The sequence below is a fragment of the Triticum aestivum genome, chromosome 2B (genome assembly GCF_018294505.1).
Source record: "Triticum aestivum cultivar Chinese Spring chromosome 2B, IWGSC CS RefSeq v2.1, whole genome shotgun sequence".
Classification (NCBI taxonomy): domain Eukaryota; kingdom Viridiplantae; phylum Streptophyta; class Magnoliopsida; order Poales; family Poaceae; genus Triticum; species Triticum aestivum.
The window spans coordinates 795524908-795549526 of NC_057798.1; positions in this window are offsets into that span (position 1 = coordinate 795524908).

The window sequence follows — 24619 nt, forward strand, 5'->3', positions numbered from 1 at the left end:
GCATAGGGAATGACTTTCACTCTCTTTTTATTTTTTGCCGTGGTCGGGATTTGAGTCTTACTCAATTTCATACCTTTGCAACACAGGCAAGAACTCTTTCTTTGACTGTTCCGTTTTGAACTACTTCAAAATCTTGTCAAGGTATGTACTCATTGAAAATCTTATCAAGCGTCTTTATCTATCTCAATAGATCTTGATGCTCAATATGTAAGTAGCTTTGCTGAGGTCTTTCTTTGAAAAACTCCTTTCAAACACTCCTTTATGCTTTCCAGAAAATTCTACATTATTTCCGATCAAAAATATGTCATTCACATATACTTATCAGAAAGGTTGTAGTGCTCCCACTCACTTTCTTGTAAATACATGCCTTTCCAAAAGTCTACATAAAACCATATGCTTTGATCAACTCATCAAAGCGTATATTCCAACTCCGAGATGCTTGCACCAGTCCATTGATGGATTGCTGGAGCTTGCATACTTTGTTAGCACCTTTAGGATTGACAAAACCTTCTGGTTGTATCCTATACAACTCTTCTTTAATAAATCCACGGAATTCAGTTTTGACATCCATTTGCCAGATTTCATAAAATGTGGCAATTGCTAACATGATTCGGACAGACTTAAGCATCGATATGAGTGAGAAAATCTCATTGTATTCAACACCTTGAACTTGTCGAAAAACTTTTTGCAACAAGTCGAGCTTTTGTAGATAGTAACACTACTATCAGCCTCTGTCTTCCTCTTGAAGATCCATTTATTTTCTATGGCTTGCCGATCATCGGGCAAGACAACCAAAGTCCACACTTTGTTCTCATACATGGATCCCATCTCAGATTTCACGGCCTCAAGCCATTTCACGGAATCTGGGCTCATCATCGCTTCCTCATAGTTCGTAGGTTCATCATGGTCTAGTAACATGACTTCCAGAACAGGATTACCACACCACTCTAGTGCGGACTGTATTTTGGAAGACCTATGAGGTTTTGTAGTAACTTAATCTAAAGTTTCATGATCATCATCATTAGCTTCCTCACTAATTGGTGTAGGAATCATTGGAATTGATTTCTGTGATGAACTACTTTCCAATTCGGGAGAAGGTACAAATTACCTTATCAAGCTCTACTTTCCTCCCACTCACTTCTTTCGAGAGAAACTTCTTCTCTAGAAAGGATCCATCTTAGCAACGAATAACTTGCCTTCGGATCTGTGATAGAAGGTTTACCCAATAGTTACCTTTGGGTATTCTATGAAGATGCACTTCTCCGATTTGGGTTCGAGCTCATTAGGTTGAAACTTTTTTCACATAAGCATCGCAGCCCCAAAATTTAAGAAACGACAACTTTTGTTTCTTGCCAAACCACAGTTCATAAGGCGTCGTCTCAACGGATTTTGATGGTGCCCTATTTAAAGTGAATGCAGCTGTCTCTAATGCATAACCCCATAACGATAGTGGTAAATCGATAAGAGATATCATAGATTGCACCATATCCAATAAAGTGCGGTTACGACGTTTGGACACACCATAACGTTGTGGTGTTCCATGTGACGTGAGCTGTGAAACTATTCCACATAACTCAAATATTCTTCTCCACAATCAGATCGTAGAAACTTTTATTTTCTTGTTACTATGATTCTTCACTTCACTCTAAATTTCTTTGAACATTTCAAATGTTTCAGACTTGTGTTTCATTAAGTAGATATAGCCATATCTGCTCAAATCATCTGTGAAGGTCAGAAAATAACGATACTCGCCACGAGCATCAACACTCATTGGATCGCATACATCAGTATGTATTATTTCCAATAAATCAGTAGCTCATTCCATTGTTCCGAAGAACGGAGTTTTAGTCATCTTGCCCAAAAGGCACGGTTCGCAAGCATCAAATGATTCATAACCAAGTGTTTCCAAAAATCCATCTTTATGGAGTTTCTTCATGCGCTTTACACCGATATGACCCAAACGGCAATGCCACAAATAAGTTGCACTATCATTATCAACTTTGCATCTTTTGGCATCAAATATTATGAATATGTGTATCAATATGATCGAGATCCAACAAACTATTTTTATTGGGTGTATGACCATCGAAGGTTTTATTCCTGTAAACAGAACAACAATTATTTTATGATTTTAAATGAATAACCATATTGCAATAAACATGATCAAATCATATTCATGCTCTACGCAAACGCCAAATAACATTTATTTAGGTTTAACACTAATCCCGAAAGTATAGAGAGTGTGCGATGATGATCATATCAATCTTGGAACTACTTCCAACACTCGTCGTCACTTCACCCTCAACTAGTCTCTGTTTATTCTGTAACTCTTGTTTGGAGTTACTAATTTTTAGCAACCGAACAAGTATCAAACACTCAGGGGCTACTATAAACACTAGTAAGGTACACATCAATAACCTGTATATCAAACATACCCTTATTCACTTTGCCATCCTTCTTATCCACCAAATATTCAGGGCATCTCCCCTTCCAGTGACCATTTCCTTTGCAGTGTAAGCACTCAGTTTCAGGCTTTGGTCCAGCTTTGGGATTCTTCGCGGGAGTGACAACTTGCTTGTCATTCTAATTGAAGTTTCCCTTTCTTTCCCTTTGCCCTTTTCTTGAAACTAGTGGTCTTGTCAATCGTCAACACTTGATGCTCTTTATTGATTTCTACCTTAGTCGATTTCAGCATCACGAAGAGCTCGGGAATCGTTTTCGTCATCCCGTGCATTTATAGTTCATCACGAAGTTCCAGTAACTTGGTGATGGTGACTAGAGAACTTTGCCAATCACTATCTTATCTGGAAGATTAACTCCCACTTGATTCAAGCGATTGTAGTATTCAGACAATCTAAGTACTTGCTCACTAGTTGAGCAATTCTCCTCCATCTTTTAGGCGAAGTATTTGTCAAAGGTCTCATACCTCTTGACACGGACATGAGTTTGAAATACCAATTTCATCTCTTGAAACATCTTATATGTTCCATGACGTTTCAAAAACATTTTTGTAGTCCCGGTTCTAAGCCATAAAGCATGGTGCACAAAACTATCAAGTAGTCATCATATTGAGCTAGCCAAACGTTCATAACGTCTGCATCTGCTCCTGCAATAGGTCTCTCACCTAGCGGTACATAAAGGACATAATTCTTCTATGCAGCAATGAGGATAAACCTCAGATCACGGACCAAGTCCACATCATTGCTACTAACATCTTTCAACTTAGTTTTTTCTAGGAACACATATAAAACATAGGGGAGCAACAACGCGAGCTATTGATCTACAACATAATTTGCGAAATACTACCAGGACTAAGTTCATGATAAATTTAAGTTCAATTAATCATATTACTTAAGAACTCCCACTTAGATAGACATCCCTCTAATCTTCTAAGTGATCACGTGATCCAAATCAACTAAACCATGTCCGGTCATCACGTGAGATGGAGTAGTTTCAATGGTGAACATCATTATGTTGATCATATCTACTATATGATTCACGCTCGACCTTTCGGTCTCCATGTTCCGAGGCCATATCTATTATATGCTAGGCTCGTCAAGCTTAACCTGAGTATTCTGCGTGTGGAACTGTTTTGCACCCGTTGTATTTGAACATAGAGCCTATCACACCCGATCATCACGTGGTGTCTCAGCATGAAGAACTTTCGCAACGGTGCATACTCAGGGAGAACACTTATACTTTGATAATTTAGTGAGGAATCATCTTATAATGCTATGATCAATCAAAGCAAGATAAGATGCATAAAAGATAAACATCACATGCAATCAATATAAGTGATATGATATGGCCATCATCATCTTGTGCTTGTGATCTCCATCTTCGAAGCACCGTAATGATCAGCATCGTCACCAGCGCGACACCTTGATCTCCATCGTAGCATCGTTGTCGTCTCGCCAATCTTATGCTTCTACGACTATCGCTACCGCTTAGTGATAAAGTAAAGCATTACAAGGTGATTGCATTGCATACAATAAAGCGACAACCATATGGCTCCTGCTAGTTGCCGATAACTCGGTTACAAAACATGATCATCTCATACAATAAAATTTAGCATCATGTCTTGACCATAACACATCATAGCATGTCCTGTAAAAATAAGTTAGACGTCCTCTACTTTGTTGTTGCAAATTTTACATGGCTGCTACGGGCTGAGCAAGAACCGTTCTTACCTACGCATCAAAACCACAATGATAGTTTGTCAAGTTGGTGTTGTTTTAACCTTCGCAAGGACCGGCATAGCCATACTCGGTTCAACTAAAGTGAGAGAGACAGACACCCGTCGGTCACCTTTAAGCAACTAGTGCTCGTGGCGGTGAAACCAGTCTCGTGTAAGCGTACGCGTAATGTCGGCCCGGGCCGCTTCATCTCACAATACCGCTGAACCAAAGTATGACATGCTGGTAAGCAGTATGACTTATATCGCCCAAAACTCACTTGTGTTCTTGAAAGTGCTAGTTATCGACTAGAGGGGGGTGAATAGGCGATTTTTATCAAAGTCTTCAAAACATGGAAGTTTCAAAGACAAGCAATAGAAATGACCTAATTGATATGCAGCAGAAGATAAACTACAACAAGCAAGCCATAGTCAAGTATGCAATAATGTGAAAGTACAAAGACTAATAGCAGCTTAGTAGTAAGGATCGGGATGGAAGATAGTATGAAGCCAATCAATGATAGTAGTCAAGCAATGAAGTCAAACAGGTACGACAAATAGGCAATGACTTCACAAAGACATACTCAAAGTAAAGGGAGGGAGAGGATAGAATCAGTCACTTGTTGAAGACACAGGATTTGTTGGACCAGTTCCAGTTGCTGTGACAACTGTACGTCTGGTTAGGGAGGCTGAGATTCAACTCAGAAGACTGCGTCTTCACCTTATTCCCCTTGAGCTAAGGACACACAGTCCTCGCCCAATCACTCTGGTAAGTCTTCAAGGTAGACTTCCGAACCTTCACAGACTTCGTTCACCGGCGATCCACAATGACTCTTGGATGCTCAGAACGCGATGCCTAACCGGCTGGAGGATACACAGTCCTCAAGTGTAAGTAAGTCTTTAGGTCACTCAGACAGAAAGACTTCAGTGATGCCTAACACTCTTTGGCTCTGGGTGTTTGGGCTTTGTCCTCGCAAGGATTTCTCTCTCTCAAAGGCTTCGAGGTGGGTTGCTCTCAAACGACAAAAGCCATGAACTAACTCTGAGCAGCCACCAATTTATGGTGTAGGGGGTGGGCTATTTATAGCCACAAGGCAACCCGACCTGATATGTCCGAAATGACCCTGGGTCACTAAGGAACCGACACGTGTTCCAACTGTCAGATTTCAAACACACACGGCAACTTTACTTGGGCTACAAGCAAAGCTGACTCATCCAGCTCTGGATAAGATTTGCTCTCATTGTCTTTGCTCGAAGACATAGGATTTGGGTTGAGCATCACTTTAGTCATTCTGACTTTGTTCACTTGGACCCCACTTAACAGTACGGTGGTTCCTATGACTCAACAAAGAAGAAAAGGAAACAACGAAACAACACAGTCTTCGCGCTCCATAGTCTTCACTCAATGTCTTCTCATGTCATAGTCTTCAATGTGAATATCTTCACATACCACCATTGTCGTCAATGTCTTCATACATTTTTAGGGGTCATCTCTGGTAGGTAAACCGAATCAATGAGGGACACTACCTGCGTTATCCTGCAATTCTCACAAACGCATTAGTCCCTCAACCAACTTTGTCGTCAATACTCCAAAACCAACTAGGGGTGGCACTAGATGCACTTACAATCTCCCCCTTTTTGGTGATTGATGACAAACTGGTTGAAGTTTTCAACGGGAATGAAGTATGTGAAATTGTAAAGGATAGGGTATTGTCTTCATAAGTGGCAGGGGCTCCCCCTGAAGATGTGCATATAAGTAATTTGCTTTTGGAATGCAAAAGCACATGGCAGGTTGTACTTGTGGAGATCCTCTTCAACTTATGAAGATAATTCATCATGCATGAAATGATATGACTAAGAGAATGACATGCATAATGAAAAATGGACGTCTGCAGAATGATCTAAGTGCGGAAGTTATCATGGCACATGAAAGAGCAAATAAGTAGCAGACGACCATCGAGTTTAAGTGTTACAACTCAAAGAACGAAATGTATCAAAAGCAAGAGTTGTAAACACTAGGCAAAATATAAAGCAACCGCCCATATGAACCTGCTTGAAGACTATAAAACTCATATGCTTCTCCCCCTTTTGTCAGTAATGACCAAAAAGGTTTGAAGACATTGAGCATCTACTCGTCCTCATGAGGAGTAGGTGAAGCAGCAGGGTTGTCGTTGTTGTTTGGCGGTGCAGACGAACTTGGTGCAGTGTCGATGCATGTAGAAGTAGGGGGCGATGAAGTAGCATCGTCTTCATCATCGATCACTTTGGCATTCACAGTTGCCGCGGAGGAAGAATAGTCAGAGTCTTCAAGGGATGGAGTTCGTCGTAGGACAGCATTCCGGGGAGGAGTGGAGTCAAACTTGAATCTTTCAGTGAAGCCATCGTATTGAAGATCTGCTTCAGCACTGAGTAGTGTCAAACTCTTCCATGATCGCCGACAGGTTTCGTGAGTGACAAATGCATTCTTGGTGGCAAGATTTCGAATGTGATTTACGTCCACCAAGAGGCTTTGCATCTGTTGCTTGAGCCAAAAGTGATGTTTGTCTTGTTTCTGATGCAGTGCCACAAGAAGTTCTCGGTCATTTAGGACACGAGAGCGCTTCTTAGGCCTTTGGGCAATTGTGCTCTCAGTAGCTTCAGTTGGCGCACGATGAGGCAAACGAGTGTTTCCAGCCATCGGATAGACACGAGTTACTGCTTGGACTCCTTCCATAGGCTGAGTGAAGCTTTGGTGTTCAGCATTTTGAAGACAAAGATGCTTCTTGGCAGGCTCAGGGTATATGGCTTCAACTGACATATCAACCTCTGGTAGAAACATCATATGATTGCGAGCAGAGGGCTGATAGTTGATAGCAGAGTGTAGCTTGATGAGGCACATGACCCATGGAGCATAGAATTTCAGGCCAAAAAGGTCAGATCCAGACGTAACCAGTTGCCAGAGGAAGAATTCTTGTGCATTGAAGCTGATGCCATTGAGGATGTAAAAGACCAATGTCTTCATGGCTCCTTCAAGTTTTGCAGCTGATGAATGCCCTTTGATAGGCCACAGAGTCCGCCTGATGATGTGATATATTGTACGAGGCAGATACTCAAGATCATCAACAAAGAACTCATTTGGGTATTCAGCGTCATGTGGCAGAGGCTTCATCATGCTCAACATTTGGCTCATGTTGGGTTCTGGCTTATGGAAGATGCTCTCCAGTGCATTGCGATGAAGTTGACAATCAGGTTCGTACAGCTCTCCGGGAGTGGATAGGCCTATAAGCTCAATGATGTCAAGAGCTTTGGCTTCATGATGAACATTTCCTATCATCCACTCGAGAACCCATGTCTTTGTATCCCTGTTGTAGCCGCGAATGTGGAGGGTAGCATAGAATTGAAGCAAAAGTTCCTCATTCCAATGTTCTTTGTCTGTCACAAAGCTGAGCAGACCTGCATCACCAAAGCAGTCAAGTGCTTCTTCTAAGCATGGCAGTCCAGCAATGGCTTCAGTGTCGAGGCGCATATGAGGGAAAATGCGCCCTTGATCATACAGAACGCAGGAGTAATAGCTTCATTGCCGATGACTCCAGAAATGATCAGATGATATTCTTGGCCTTGAGTAGGGGTTCTTTGCATTGTCAAAGAAGGTGTTGTGGCTATTGAAGCCATTTGCACTGAAGGACCCTATAGAGGTGGCAGTACCTGGGAACCTTGGCAGTCTTGGCTTTGGTTTCTGGACCTGAGGCCTATGCTCAATCTGATAATCAAACTGAGGACCAGATACATTAGGCGGAGGGACCAGAACGGGCCATCTGATAGTGATTAGCTGGCCATGGTTGTATGCTTGCTCAATTGTATGGGGCCTTGGTGGCGGAACAGGAGCAGTGGCAACAACAGAGGCTTCAGGCTGCACAACAGAAGCTTCAGGAGCAGTTGCAGCATTGACTTCAGGCATGTTGCTTGGTGCAGACTCCACACTTGCTTCAGCCATGACTACGTCATTGGCTTCATTAGTGTTGGTGGTGGCAGCCTCAAGATTTTCAACCTCCACTTGATGAGCAGGAGGGTCTGGCACTGGCACGTTCACTTCAGGAACAGCTTCTTCAGTAATGGGGGGAGTAGGGAGACGATCTTCTTCTTGTTCGTCATCGGCTGATGCAGCCGGATTGTCTTCAGCAGCTTTGGCTTCAGACACGTAGACATTCACAGTCGGAGTGGCTTCTGGAAACACTTGATGTGCAATAGATTGGTGGTGCACTTCTCCTTCTGGAACGCTCGGAACAGGGACTTGAGGCCTTGGTCCTTTGCGAAGCCTTTGTAATACAGGCGACGTCTTTGGAGATGGAGTTGGCTGGGCCTCATCCTCTTCTACTTGCACAAGTGGTATGACTTGTTGTTGTTGGGGAGTACTGGGGGAGTCTTGTTGTTGTGGGCGATCAGCCCATGATGCATCCTGAGCAATTGGCGATAGAGGACGACCAATGTTGATGAGTTCGCTGTTCGTGAGAACAGGCGATGATACCAAGTTGTGTTCAATCTGAGGAAGAACTTCATCATCTTCAACATTGTCATCGTGACCAATGTCTTCAGCAGCGATGGGATCAACTGCTGGAATGTCTTCAGCTTCATAAGCCTCTGTGGAAGCAGGCTCATGAACAATCATCCGTCGTTCTTGGTGTTCAGATGCAGGGCGAACCATTGAGATAGGTTCAAAAACTAGGGGCTCTGTGGGAGCAGCCCGATTCTTCTTGGTTTTGCGCTTCTTCTTGGAGGGAGCAACATCAGAGGCTTCTGTGTTTTTCCATTTTCTGGCTTCAGCCTCGGCAGCCCTCGTCTTCTTCAGTTCTGAAGCGGTTGACATGACCTTTGGCTTCGAGCCAGTCATGCTGCTTGGGAAGACTATGCGAGGTTCATCTTGGCTTGAAGGTGCAGATTGGACAGTTGATAGCTTCTTCTTCTTTGCAGCCATTCTGGGGTCAATGCCAGGACGACCAAGGGCCTTGCGCTTCTCAGCCTCATTGTAGGCTAGCACACACTTGTCAGCCAGACTCTTCATGCGCTCACGAGAGCCTCTAGCTTCTTCGCGCTTCTTGTGAAAGGCTTCTTTGAGCTCGTGTAGCATGATCTTGAAGCTTTTGACATCTTGCACGCTGAGCTTGGCCACATGCTTCTTGAACTGAGCTTTCTCATAGTCGATATTGTGCTTCAGTTCAACAATGCATTGAGCAAGAGCTAGCTCAGAAGCAATGGCGCCATTGAAGGCGACGCTGAGCCAATGGGAAGTTGCAGATCATCAAAGCTGAGATTTGGGGTGTCAAACCACTCATCAATGAAGTTATGGATGATTGCCACATCAAAAAGAGGAAAATTATTGAAGATCTCTGCTTCTTCCTTGCTCTTGACCAGTTGCTCAAGAGCATCATCTGCAAGATCTTCATCACTGGACAGATCAATGTGCTCTTCTCGTAGAATGGCAGCAGGAGTCAATGTCTGATCAGTATTCTTGACGATTTTCTTTTTCTTCTCCGTCTTCTTGGAGATGCGTGATAGATCTTCAGACTGCACACTATCTTTAGGAGGTGCAGTGGCCAGTGGCTTCGCACGTGAAGCTTTTGGAGGAGGAGCTGATGTTGAAGCCTTAGTCTTCTTTAGCTTTTGCGGCTTTGGAGGAGGAGCTGGGGCTTCATCAGTGTCATCATCATTGTCAGAATGATCCACTTTGGCACCTTGGACCAAGATGTATGTGATGAGGCCATCAAGGTTTGAAAAGGGGCCGATCACATTGGGTTCTGCATCACGTGAGCCATCAGCACGGGGAGTAGAGGGACCAGGGTTGAAGTCTAATCCCAATGACTTCTTGTTTTCCTTGGCCGATGCTTTTGCATGCTGGAAGTTGCGCTTGAAGAGATTATCGTCACGACACCATAGCAATGATGATGGGTCGGCATTTTCAGGCTGTGGTCCATGGACCATACAAGGATAGAAATCCTGTGCAATAGCTTCAGCTCTGTTCTTGGGTGGAAGGCCTCGATAGAGAATATCACCCCAAGGACTTTTGATAGCATTCTTCTTAGCTACTCCTGGGTCACGAACTTGTACTTGAACCATTGTTCAGCCCAATATCGTCGAATCCATTGGATTCGTGTCTTGCGCTGATTGTAATCCTCTTCAGGATCTGTCTTGTAAAGGTTTGCGAGGTCATCAGGCAAATATTTTGATGTTCCCCCTCGATGTTGTCTGCCACCCTTCCTTACTGATTTCTCTGCAGCTATGAACTTCAAACTGAATGGCTTCAATACGTTCAAAGGCTTCAAAGGCTTTCGCTTGCTGGACAAGCAGGAACTGGCTTCGGGAGAGTTAATGTGTTGTTGTAAGAATTCTGCAAACGAATGCAGACTATGAGAACCTAGGGATTCTCCCATGGACATGTACCTATGACAGCATTAGAGATGCGAGGGAAGGGGAAGAGGTCATATGCATTCTCAGAAGATTTTGAAGATAAATCAGTTTGAAGGCATTGACCTCATGTTGCTATAAGTGAATGCGCATTGTAGAGGACATTGCAGACCATTATGGGCCGGCCCAGCTAAAGACCCACAAGATTTAGCAGACTACAATGGGCCGGCCCAGCTAAAGGCCCACAAGATTTTGCAGACCATAATGGGCCGGCCCAGCTAAAGCCCAACATTATGTGTTAAGGCCCATACGGCTAGTGTCAAATCGGCCCGTCAACAGCCTGTCCTAAACTTGTCATCATCGCGGCCCATGGTCACTTCTGGCCCATTAATAGTCCGCTAAATATTTGGGCCAAATTACGGCATGGTGTATTTCCGGCCTGTTAAAGGTCCTGCTTCATCTGGGCCCATTTACAGGCCATTGAAACTTTCGGCCCATAAACGACCGTGAAGGATTTGGGTCATATTCGTCCATGTCTTACATTCGGCCTGTTAGAGGCCCACCATAAATTTGGGCCACTTGCGGCATGTTGTGGTTTTCAGCCTGTTAACGTCGAACGAAAACCATGGGCCATATGTGGCCCAACGTCACATCGGGCCCATTAACGGCCGATATAAAAATGACGATAATCTAGCCCGACCAAACTTCTAGCCTTTTAAAGGCCCGTGTATTAGGTCGGCGCATTTACGACCCGTCTTAATTTCGGCCTGTCAAAGATCCGCATCGTAAATGGGCCACCATTTTGGCCTTCTAAGACCAGTGGGTTATTTGGCACAATCAGGGCGCAATCTCACTTTCGGTCTATTAAAGGCCCATTTTTTTATGGGCTCGAGATATTTACACCTGTAAATGGCCTATTGTTACTGAGGGCCCAAATTATGTTTAGGCCTGTTAAAGGCCCACTATGTGCACAGACCTACCAGAAAAATATGAAAGCTTATGCTGATTTAGGCCCAGATATTTTTATTGGGCTACATGCAAATTTCGGCCTATAATAGTTTTAGCCCAATTGGAATGGGCCCGACGAATGTTGGCATGTTGGGCTCCTACAAAGCTTTCGGCCGAATACATTACTAAGATAAACCTACACTATACAAAAATAGCGTCGTAATTACTGCAGCCTTTGGCAGCATCATAAATGATGTATCACAACAAAATAAATTCCAACCATGCAACAAAAGGCTTGTTGGCATAAAATTTACAGTCCTTGCAGATAAAAGCACCATCAGATGTATAGAAGCACAAATCATTTGACCTAAGTGCTAATGTTTCAGGCTGTAGAATCTGATGGAGCAACACGATCTTCACCTTTTTTCCGCCATTGCTCTTGAACAACGAAGCGAATGTATGATAGTCTTGTTTCAAAACCATTCATATCTTTACGAGATTTGTCAACCACTATTCTTGTTTCCAAAACAACATCCATTAGGGATTGGACTTGTGTCTGGAGCACAGATATATCACTCTGTCTAGCAGGAAGATTTTGTTCAGTAGGCGATTTGGACGAGGTTACCTTGACAACCAATCCAGAATTACGCAGGAAGGTGCTTTTTGCACTGTTAGTGGAGAGATACTGACGCACTGCAGCAAGAGGTGACATTGTGCCTGTGGTAGCCTCGTCACCTTCAGGTGGTTGTGGCTGTTCAATCATTTGTTCCATAGCTTCCTGAAAGTTTGAACTTGTAGATTAGTGTACCAAATAAGTTACTAATGAGACAAAAACAAACAAAGTAGGTTACATGTTTATACATAACTTATTTTGGTGAACTACTGTAATACATTAGCATGTATTGTAGTGCCAACTACATAATAAAATCACTTTCGGAACATATGTCCATGTAGCATGCCTATTGTATTGTCTATTTCCTCACATTCGTTGACATCTAAGGATAAAGAGACATGGTTTAAAGTAGGATGAACATAGTATGACATCATTCATATCATGGGCAAACAGATATAAAACAAACATGCTATTTTATCATTGTGTGCGCATGTAAACATAACAACTAGATTACAGATCAAGACCAAAAGAATATCCTTCATCTCTTTTAAACCATGTAAGGTGAAATGATACGTTAAGACAACTGTGTATAAAAGTGAACAGAGTAACTGACATTGGCTGCAAACCAAGTAGTTAAATGAACACATCACAGTACCAATCAGTTCAAAGGCAGGAGGAGTAAGGACTTACAACAACGGCTTGAACTGGTGTGCTCATGCCCTTCATCTTGCTGGTGTGGCAATCCTTGAAGATTTGCACTGCATTCGGTTCAGGTTCTTTTTGGTCCGCACGGGCTTTCATCTGTATTTGGAACAAGTCAATATAGATACGATAATATGGCTCAGAAAAAAAGAAGGAAGTAGCGGCTATTTACAAGAGCCTCGCAGTGTGCAATATAGCTACGAGATCCTGTTGTCTGTGGGAATTTCGCTTTAGAACGGTTGGTTTTGTTCTTCAAACAATTAGCCTAGAATAAGATACACTTGTAAGGCACATACATAAATACAAGTTCAATATGTGGTCCGATCAAATACATATAGCTTACCTAATACTTTGGATCAGACCAGTGTTTAGCGAGGGCTGTCCAGTCTTGATCTGTAAGATATTCCACTGGAGATGTTTGGGCAATTTCATTGTTAGCCTTGCATTCAAAGTGAGATTTTCTAAGGTGGTACCGATACTATCGCAGAGCAGACTGAAAAACATGAGTGCATGCTTGTTTAGTTGCATCATCTTTCGGATCCAACTTGAACCTCATCTGTTGAAAAAAGAATGTGAGTCTTATTAGGAGGAAGCTAGAAAGTATGGGACAGAGCAAGACAATATTACTAATTGCGATGAATAACATTACTTACGGATAAATAGTCAAGGAAGGAGTTAAACTGGGTATTGTCTTTCTCATTCCTATACAGGATCCACGTTGGGAGGATACGTGCATGACACCTAACGGCAACGACTACCTCTGATACTAACTTGGCTGAGTCTGTAGCATCATGATACGTCTCCAACGTATCTATAATTTATGAAGCATTCATGCTATTATATTATCTGTTTTGAATGTTTGTGGGCTTTATTATACAATTTTATATTATTTTTGGGACTAACCTATTAACCGGAGGCCCAACCCATATTGTTGTTTTCTTGCCTATTTCAGTGTTTCGAAGAAAAGAAATATCAAACGGAGTCCAAACGGAGTGAAACCTTCGGGAGCGTTATTTTTGTAGCGGATGTGATCCAGGAGACTTGGAGTTGAACTCAAGGAAGCTTCAAGGTGGCCACGAGGGTGGGGGGCGCGCCTCCCCTACTAGGCGCGCCCCCCTGTCTCATGGGCCCCTCGAGCGTCCCCCGACTGACTTCTATCACCTATATAAGTCCATATACCCTAAAACCTTCGAAGACAACAATAGATATGGAGTTTCGCCATCGCAAGCCTCTGTAGCCACCAAAAACCAATCGGGACCCTGTTCCGGCACCCTGCCGGAGGGGGGATCCCTCACCGGTGGCCATCTTCATCATCCCGGCGCTCTTCATGACGAGGAGGGAGTAGTTCACCCTCGAGGCTGAGGGTATGTAATAGTAGCTATGTGTTTGATCTCTCTCTCTCTCTCGTGTTCTTGATTTGGCACGATCTTGATGTATCGCGAGCTTTGCTATTATAGTTGGATCTTATGATGTTTCTCCCCCTCTACTCTCTTGTAATGGATTGAGTTTTCCCTTTGAAGTTACCTTATCGGATTGAGTCTTTAAGGATTTGAGAACACTTGATGTATGTCTTGCCGTGCTTATCTGTGGTGACAATGGGATATTCACGTGATCAACTTGACGTATGTTTTGGTGATCAACTTGCGGGTTCCATGACCTTGAGAATCTATGCATGGGGTTGGCACGCGTTTTCGTCTTGACTCTCCGGTAGAAACTCTGGGGCACTCTTTGAAGTACTTTGTGTTGGTTGAATAGATGAATCTGAGATTTTGTGATGCATATCGTATAATGCGCATCAAGTAGGCGTGCAAGGAGGAGGAATGCCTCGCCGGAGCATGGAAAGTCTTCTGCCTCGACCCGACCACCGGCGCGAACCAGAGCATCGAGACGTACTGGGCGTGCATCAAGGCTGAGTTCGACGAGTGCAAGCTCGTCGACCCCTACTTCAAAGGCGTCTACATGCAGCGCGGGTCGAAGGCGATGGCGAACCATTGGGGGCGTATCTAGGGGGCGTGCAACAAATGGCATGGGGTCATCGAGGAGGTCGCCGCTGGCTCGGAAAGCGGCGCCATCATTGAGGATCAGGTATGCCACGCCGGTCTCCCGCCTCTCTTCGCCGTGTGCGCCCGCCAACTGTTTGTTCGTCCACGCAGTTGTTGCGCATGTTCGGCCTATACCGGCAGAGCAACAACGACGCCGAGTTCAAGTACCTCCATGTTTACAAGCGCATTGACAAGTGCGAGAAGTGGGCAGAAGTCCGGCGCACCCTCGAGAAGGCCAAGGAGACCTACAAGCCGGACGCGCCGACTCCGGGCGCGTCAGAAGGGCGGTCAGACGGCAACAAAGGTGCCAAGAAGGGGAAACACGCCGATGCAGCCACCGCTCGCGTGCAGGAGTCCATCCAGCACTGCCTCACCGACGCACAGTTCCGGGCCGCCCTTCGTGAAGAGAAGACCGAGGCGTGGTCGGCGTTGATGTCGACTAGCGCCGTCAAGCTCGACCTACTCCGAACCAATGTCGCCGCAAAGAAGAGGAACACCGACCTGGCTTTCCTGTTGGGCGGGCCGGACATGCTCCAGAGCACCGACGAGGCGGTCAAGGCGTGGTACTTGGCGCATGTTGGCCTCATCCTGAACTATCTTCCCTTGACGACACCGCCCACGCCCATGACGACGTCGCCCACACCCACGCACACGCCGCCGCCGCCGCCAAGCCCGAGCGGTGATGTCGCCGAGACTGCCCGCAGCACAGAAGTCATGCCGACGCCACCAAGCACAGAGACCCCATCTAGCCCGCGCACGCCGACTCCACCAACGCCGGAGGCCGGCCTCGCTGCCTGATGCGCGCTTCCGTCCTTTCTGTTTTTTTGTACAACGAACTTTTCATCTGATCGCAAGACCTGCTGGCCGCTTGATCGCCGGATTGTGGCGTCTATTTTGTGCGCGGGAATGTGATTACGTTTGAATTTGCCATGGCTGGGGGGTGGCGCCTGGGGGCGTGGCTGGGAGCTAGGCCGCCCCCAGGGGCCGAACTAGCGCCGACTCGCCCCCAGGCCGCCGAACTAGCGCCGGCTCGCCCCCAGGCCGCAGTTTTTTGGTGCCTTGGGGGGCCGAACGGCTGGAGATGCTCTTAGGTCATCCACTTGAGGGAAATTTGCTACTGTCCTACAAACCTCTGCACTTGGAGGCCCAACAACGTCTACAAGAAGAAGGTTGTGTAGTAGACATCACATCACATGGCCTTTTTAAACCTGCCTCAAAATGGATCTCCATTCTTCCTCCTTTAGATTTTGTTAATCTGTCAAGCATTATCCCTGATGTCTGTTTCCGGTTGCACCGTGGTGCTAGTTCAACAACGAATATGGAAAGTGTTAGTGTACATCAAACTGTGAGAGTACATATAAAGGAGCATGCAACTTCAACTTGACTCGGTCAGGTACCGTCTTGGTGTTGATGCTCATGAGGTTCATCTGATCTTGCCAAGTCTTGTTGTATCAGCAGTGCTTCGGAAGTAGTGTTAGGTGTGAAGGCAGCTTGGGAACTGGCCAGTTTCGGAGCAAATTAATGAGTAACTCATTGAGATGTTGGTATAGTTGAAGCAGATGCTACAGCTGGTGGAGCAGGTGATACTTTGTTTATAGATTTAGCTGGTGGACTTGGACCTTCTACTACACTATAAGTACCAGCAGAATCTCGACGGCAGATCCTTTTCCGTTTCACCTGTCAAGTAACACCACTCCCTACTATATTATTTTCATTGCTCTTTTTGACTTTGCCATGTCAAGCCGTACCCACAACACAAAAGAATAAAATTGCTCTTCAGAACTCATTGATGCATGATACAAACAAGCAATACTTTGATGTAAGACAACCGTATGAGGATGGAGTATGTAAGAAAAACAGGACGGCATGACATATTCACAGCTAAGATGTGTAAACTAAGCAGAAGGATTTTCAAGAAAATAGAAGTAATGCAAGCTAGACACCATATGAAAGATGCAACCAATATTACTCTGCCAAGTTAAAAGTGTCTTGTCATAAGTGGCAATTCAAAAAATTAGAAGCAGTACAATATAGAAATCAATGCAAGATGCAACCACTATCAAACTGCCATGTTAAAAGTGTCCAATCATGAGTGACTGATGCGGGATACAAAACAGCAGTACTTTGATGTAAGAACATGGTATGATGAGATAGATGCAGTGTATTCTAGACACAGAAAGCCATGTCATATGCACATGTATAACGTATAAACTCAGAAGGTGCAATTTAATCAAAATAGAAGAAATACAGGCTAGACAACATATGCAACATGAAACCAATAATCACACTGTCAACTTAGAGCAAGCACCTGCGATGGTGGAGTACGGGAGATGAACTCATCATGTAGACTTGGGACTTCAACTTCATTAGCAGTAGCAGTGGCAAATCTAGAGAGTCTCTGTTTGCGTCGGTGCGGAGGACCACCAACATCCCTAACTTACTATTTTCCTTCGTATTTTCTGATATTGCCTTATGAAGTCAAAACCACAAGAAGATGAAAAAAATTAGCTCTGCATAACTGGTTGATGCATGATACAGACGAACACTACTTTGATGTAAGGCAAGCGCAGGATAGGAGGATGGAATATATACAAAAAAAGACAGCATTTCATATTCACACGTACGAGGATGGAATATGTATGAAAAAACAGTAAGCGGAAGGCATTTCAACAAAATTAGAAGAAATGAAAGCTAGGCACCATATGAACATCCCGCTGAGTTTAGTGAAACATAAATTTCAAGTACTACTGCTCAAATGCGGTCGCACAAGTCAGTGATGTAACTGGCCGTACATGTCAGAGCAAGCCGATGCGTGTCCCTTTGGTGAAATGGGGGTCTGACCGACCGACTGTTAGTGCGACTGACCGTAAGTATTACACGATCAAGACTTCTGGTTGTGGCTTCGGGTGATTGTCACGACCAAGCATTCAAAAACTAGTGATAAATCAATTACCATCTTTTTCCAAACGACCAAGTATTTTCACAGGAATACAATACATATAGATGGAGTGATTATCAAGGTTGCAAACCGACATGGCGTTGCAAGTTCACTGCAGTAGCAACTGAGTAGGTCACTGAATCATTGGCACGGGAGGAGGGAAGCTCACCTCGCTTACGATGCATGCCCAGCGGAGCCACTGCAGCTGGTCCCGGGATTTGGCTTCTCCTACCGCCCATTTGGAAAGTTGTACCGGCTGCTCATGCCATTCCGTAGGCATGCGCGTTCTTTCCTCCGCAGTCGACTTCGTGAATGTGATCTCTTCCATTAGCCCCATCTCGAAATCAACGCGACGCTGCCAGATGCTGACATCCCTCAGCATCTCTCCCCTGAGATTGACTTGCGGATCCGCCTTGTGCTTTGCCAGGTGCAGCTCCTTCAAACATGTCTCCAATCGATGCGACACTTCCTCAATCCGATTTGCCCTTGCTGACCACCACCTGAAACGCAGCCCTGGCATGTCCTCCGGCAACACCGATCTCTGATTCCACAGCAATGGATCCCCTCCAAAACACATGTGGGTTTCTCTCAAAGGCGGCAGTGCTGCGGGTCACAGCGAGAGGGCAGCCCGCGGGATCCTGGGATCTAAGGTATTATCCATGGTGAGATCCTCCATGGCGGGATCTAGTGGGCAAGGCGGGGAGGCGAGCGTAGGCGCTAGGAGAGCCGTACGAGGCTAAGATAAAAATAGTAATACTCCACTCCATCCATATTTAAATAGTAGAAAGGCCATCAACAGTAACCCAGGAAAAAATTGATCATCATGCCTGCGTCCTGGTTTATTTGGCCCCCTTTTTATTTTATGCCAATTATTGACAAAAAATTTAACTAACAAAATTCAAGCACTACATACAAAGTTTCTATTTTTGCACTGCACAGACCAAACAAGCAATCTAATCATCCTAAAGGCAAATCTTGGCACATTATTGTTATAGTACAAAGGATTTGTACAAGGGACAATTATTTTTGTTGAAAAGTTTCTGTAATCAAGGTTCACAAAGTTTCCATGGGCATGAACAAAGTTCAAGGCTAGCTCCCACTTTAACAATGCTCATCTTTCTCACTTTCTCTTTTCTTTTTGAAAAGTTTTAGGTTCCCTCTATATTTTTTTGTTTTTATCAACTTTTTAAAAGCATGCAACAGAAAAAATGACTCTCTAAAACTTCCGTGTTGTCTCCCTGGCAGCGCTTTCTTTAAAGCCATTAAGCTATGCATATAGTGCTCAAGTAATGGATCCACCCGGATCCCAAGATATAGGAAAGCCAATTTTAATCAACAATGATTTGTGATTTAGCAGTGAGCACAAAGTAACATATATCATGCACAAACGAAGTCTAACTCTCTTCCTATGCATCGACATGTCATAAAAGAACAATTCAGGCACACGAAGTAAATGCCAATGCATAGTATAAAGAGTTTCTTGCAATTTTATCATAATGGAAACATAGAGAGGTGGAGATGTACGTAGTGAAGGAAATATGCCCTAGAGGCAATAATAAAGTTATTATTCATTTCCTTATATCATGATAAATGTTTATTATTCATGCTAGAATTGTATTAACCGGAAACATAATACATGTGTGAATACATAGACAAACAGAATGTCACTAGTATGCCTCTACTTGACTAGCTCGTGAATCAAAGATGGTTAAGTTTCCTGACCATTTGATTAACGGGATCACATCATTAGGAGAATGATGTGATTGACTTGACCCATTCCGTTAGCTTAGCATTTGATCGTTTAGTATGTTGCTACTGCTTTCTTCATGACTTATACATGTTCCTGTGACTATGAGATTATGCAACTCCCATTTACCGGAGGAACACTTTATGTGCTACCAAACATCACAACGTAACTGGGCGATTATAAAGGTGCTCTACAGGTGTCTTCAAAGGTACTTGTTGGGTTGGCATATTTCGAGATTAGGATTTGTCACTCCGATTGTCAGAGAGGTATCTCTGGGCCCTCTCGGTAATGCACGTCATTATAAGCCTTGCAAGCAATGTAGCTAATGAGTTAGTTATGGAATGATGCATTACGGAACGAGTAAAGAGACTTGCCGGTAACGAGATTGAACTAGGTATTGGATACCGATGATCAAATATCGGGCAAGTAACATACCGATGACAAAGGGAACAGCGTATGTTGTTATGCGGTTTGACCGATAAAAGATCTTCGTAGAATATGTAGGAGCCAGTATGAGCATCCAGGTTCCGCTATTGGTTATTGACCGGAAACGTGTCTCGGTCATGTCTACATAGTTCTCGAACCCGTAGGGTCCGCACGCTTAAGGTTTCGAAGACAATTATATTATGAGTTTATGCGTTTTGATGTACCGAAGGAGTTCTGAGTCCCGTATGAGATCGGGGACATGACGAGGAGTCTCGAAATGGTCGAGACGTAAAGATCGATATATTGGACGACTATATTCGGACTTCGGAAAGGTTCCGAGTGATTCAGGTATTTTTCGGAGTACCGGAGAGTTACGGGAATTCGCCGGGGAGTATATGGGCCTTATTTGGCCATACGGGAATAGAGGAGAGATGCCGAAAGGAAGGAGGCGCGCAGCCCCCTTCTGGTCCGAATTGGACAAGGGGTGCAGCCCCCTTTTCCTTCCTCCTCTCCCCCTCTTTCCTTCTCTCCTACTCCAACAAGGGAAGGAGGAGTCCTACTCCCGGTGGGAGTAGGACTCCCCCCTTGGCGCGCCTCCTCCTGGCCGGCCGCCCCCTCCCCCTTGATCCTTTATATACGGGGGCAAGGGGGCACCTCTAGGCACAACAATTGATCATTTGATCTTTTAGCCGTGTGCGGTGCCCCCCTCCACCATAGTCCACCTCGATAATACTGTAGCGGTGCTTAAGCGAAGCCCTGCGCCGGTAGAACATCATCATCGTCACCATGCCGTCGTGCTGACGAAACTCTCCCTCAACACTCGGGCTGGATCGGAGTTCAAGGATGTCATCGGGCTGAACGTGTGCTGAACTCAGAGGTACCGTACGTTCGGTACTTGATCGGTCGGATCATGAAGACGCACGACTACATCAACCGCGTTGTGCTAATGCTTCCGCTTACGGTCTACAAGGGTATGTAGACAACACTCTTCCCTCTCGTTGCTATGCATCACCATGATCTTGCGTGTGCGTAGGATTTTTTTTGAAATTACTACGTTCCCCAACAGTGGCATCCGAGCCTGGTTTTATGCGTAGATGTCATATGCACGAGTAGAACTGTAAGTGCATCTAGTGCCACCCCTAGTTGGTTTTGGAGTATTAACGACAAAGTTGGTTGAGGGACTAATGTGTTTGTGAGAATTGCAGGATAACGCAGGTAGTGTCCCTCATTGATTCGGTTTACCTACCGGAGATGACCCCTAAAAATGTTTGAAGACAGTGACAACAATGGTGGTATGTGAAGATATTCACATTGAAGACTATGACATGAGAAGACATTGAGTGAAGACTATGGAGCGCGAAGACTGTGTTGTTTCGTTGTTTCATTTTCTTCTTTGTTGAGTCATAGGAACCACCGTACTATTAAGTGGGGTCCAAGTGAACAAAGTCAGAATGACTGAGGTGATGCTCAACCCAAATCCTATGTCTTCGCGTGAAGACTTTGAGAGCAAATTTTATCCAGAGCTGGATGAGTCAGCTTTGCTTGTAGCCCAAGTAAAGTTGTCGTGTGTGTTTGAAATCTGACTGTTGGAACACGTGTCAGTTCCTTAGTGACCTAGGGTCATTTCGGACATATCAGGTCGAGTTGCCTTGTGGCTATAAATAGCCCACCCCCTACACCATAAATTGGTGGCTGCTCAGAGTTAGTTCACGGCTTTTGTCGTTTGAGAGCAACCCACCTCGAAGCCTTTGAGAGAGAGAAATCCTTGCGAGGACAAAGCCCAAACACCCAGAGCCAAAGAGTGTTAGGCATCACTGAAGTCTTTCTGTCTGAGTGACCTGAAGACTTATTACACTTGAGGATTGTGTATCCTCTAGCCGGTTAGGCGTCGCGTTCTGAGCATCCAAGAGTCATTGTGGATCGCTGGTGAACGAAGTCTGTGAAGGTTCGGAAGTCTACCTTGAAGACTTATCAGAGTGATTGGGAGAGGACTGTGTGTCCTTAGCTCAAGGGGAATAAGGTGAAGACGCGGTCTTCTGAGTTGAATCTCAGCCTCCCTAACCAGACGTACAGTTGTCACAGCAACTGGAACTGGTCCAACAAATCCTGTGTCTTCAACAAGTGACTGATTCTATCCTCTCCCTCCCTTTACTTTGAGTATGTCTTCGTGAAGTCATTTCCTATTTGTCGTACATGTTTGACTTCATTGCTTGACTACTATCGTTGATTGGCTTCATACTATCTTCCATCCTGATCCTTACTACCAAGCTACTATTAGTCTTTGTACTTTCACATTATTGCATACTTGACTATGGCTTGCTTGTTGTAGTTTATCTCCCGCTGCATATCAATTAGGTCATTTCTATTGCTTGTCTTCGAAACTTCCACGTTTTTAAGACTTTGATAAAAATCGCCTATTCACCCCCCCCCCCTCTAGTCAATAACTAGCACTTTCAATTGGTATCAGAGCAAGGTACTCCCTTGTTCTGTGTGATTCGGTTTAACCACCTGGAGTTTAGCTATGACGACTGCAGGGATAATTAAAGTCTTCGCTGCTTGCCCTATGTTCGATGTAACTGAATATCCCTACTGAAAGAATAAGATGCGCATGCATCTTGAAGCCATTGATGTCGACCTCTGGTATGTCGTCAAGAACGGCGTTCCCAAAACTGGAGAAGGTGTCACCCCTACTGGTGTCAAGAAGTTCATTCAACTGGACTCGACTGCAAAGAACATCATCTGTGGTCATCTGGCCAAAGGACAGTATGGCCGTGTGAGTGCTCTGGGAACGTCAAAGCTAGTCTGGGACTGGCTATCCAAGGTCAACGAAGGCGTCTCAACTCAAAGAGATCAGAGGATCAGTGTTCTTCGCAATCTCTTCAACCGCTTTAAGAGAAACGACAATGAAAATGTCCAGCTCACGTTTGATCGCCTCACTGACATCACAAATGAGCTTCAGACTCTCGGCGCCACTGAGATTACCAAGCATGAAATCGTCAAGACACTACTGAGATCTCTTGACAGCTCCTTTGACACCCTTGCCCTCATGATACAAGAACGCCCTGACTTCAAGACACTCGATCCGTCTGATATACTTGAGAGGCTCAACACACATGAGTTCCAGCTTTCTGAGAAAAGAGATATCTATGGTCCCAACTATGGCCGAACTCACGCTTTGAAGGCAAAAGTTGTTTCCTCATCTGAAGAAGAATCTGACTGCGGTTCTGATGATCCTGAAGACATTGGAAAGGAACTTGCTATGCTTGTGAAGAAGTTCCAGAAGTTCACCAAGAAGAAGGGCTTCAGAAAGTCTTCACGATCTAGTTCAAGAAATGATGAAGCTTCCACTCATGACAACAAGAAGAGAACATGTCACAAGTGCAAGAAGCCTGGGCACTACATCTCTGAGTATCCACAATGGGAAAATGAGAAGAAGAAGAAGAAGAGCAAGGAATATGATTCTGATGACAAGAAGAAGAAGAAATCTTCAAAGTCTTCTTCCAAGTTCTCATCAAGGTCTTCATCTCATAAGAAGAGCTCATCTGGCAAGGCTCGTACTTTTGTTGGCAAGGAAATGGATTCAGAGGAGGAGTCTGCTTCTGAGGAGGTGGAGGTGGAATCTGAAGAGGAGTCCGACCCTGGCGTTGCAAGTCTGGCTCTAGCCACAGCCTATGTTGCCAAGTCCATCTTCAACACTGAAGACAATGACTTCCACACCAACGCTGAAGCTGATGACAAGGACGATCCTGCTCCCACCTACTGCTTCATGGCACGTGGTGCCAAGGTAAAATCACGAGATGCCTACTTACAAACATCAAGTGAAGATGACTCTGATTGTGAATCCAAGCCCAGCTATAAAACTCTTGCTAAAATTGCAACTGAACAACAAAAAGCTATGGAACATACTCAAAAACTGTTAGACAAAAGCGATGACCTGTTGGATGCGGAAATGACACGTTCACAGTCCTTAGTTGAAGACATAAAAAATCTTCATGCTAAGTACCAAGAACTTCAAAGTCTTCATGAGACGCTCTCAACCTCTTATGAAAAGCTCTCCTATGATTATCTTCAAAGGAAGCAAGAGCTTGAGAAATTGAAAGCGGCTCATGAAGATCTTCAAAAGGAGAATGAGTCACTTCGCGCTCAACAGATCAGTTCCGCTCAGGAAGGATTTGAACCACCATGTCTGAAATGCATTGAGCGTGATAACGCTACCTCTGTTGCTGAATGTTCCACTGCTGCTACTATTGCTTTGTCTTCAACTACTGATGTGGTAACTAATCCCTCTGCTAAGGATACCACTACTATTGCTGATGAAAATGATAGGTTGAAGACATTGCTTGAAACAGGGATGTATAAAAGTCTGAAAGGACATCAGACACTTTGCGATGTCCTCAAAAAGTAGATTCTGAACCGAAACCCTAGGAAAGAGGGTGTTGGGTTCGAGAGGAAAATGAATGTTGATGGTTCCTACTGGAAGCCTGAGCAGTATCCCAAAACCACATGGGTTGCTGCAAAGGAACCTTCAGTGGATCCATCCACCTTATCTGGCTTTACCTGTGCTAATCCTATTATCATTGATGAATCCTTTGATGCAAACTATAAAATGTTCAAAAATCAGAATGGTGAACTGATTGCCAGGTATATTGGT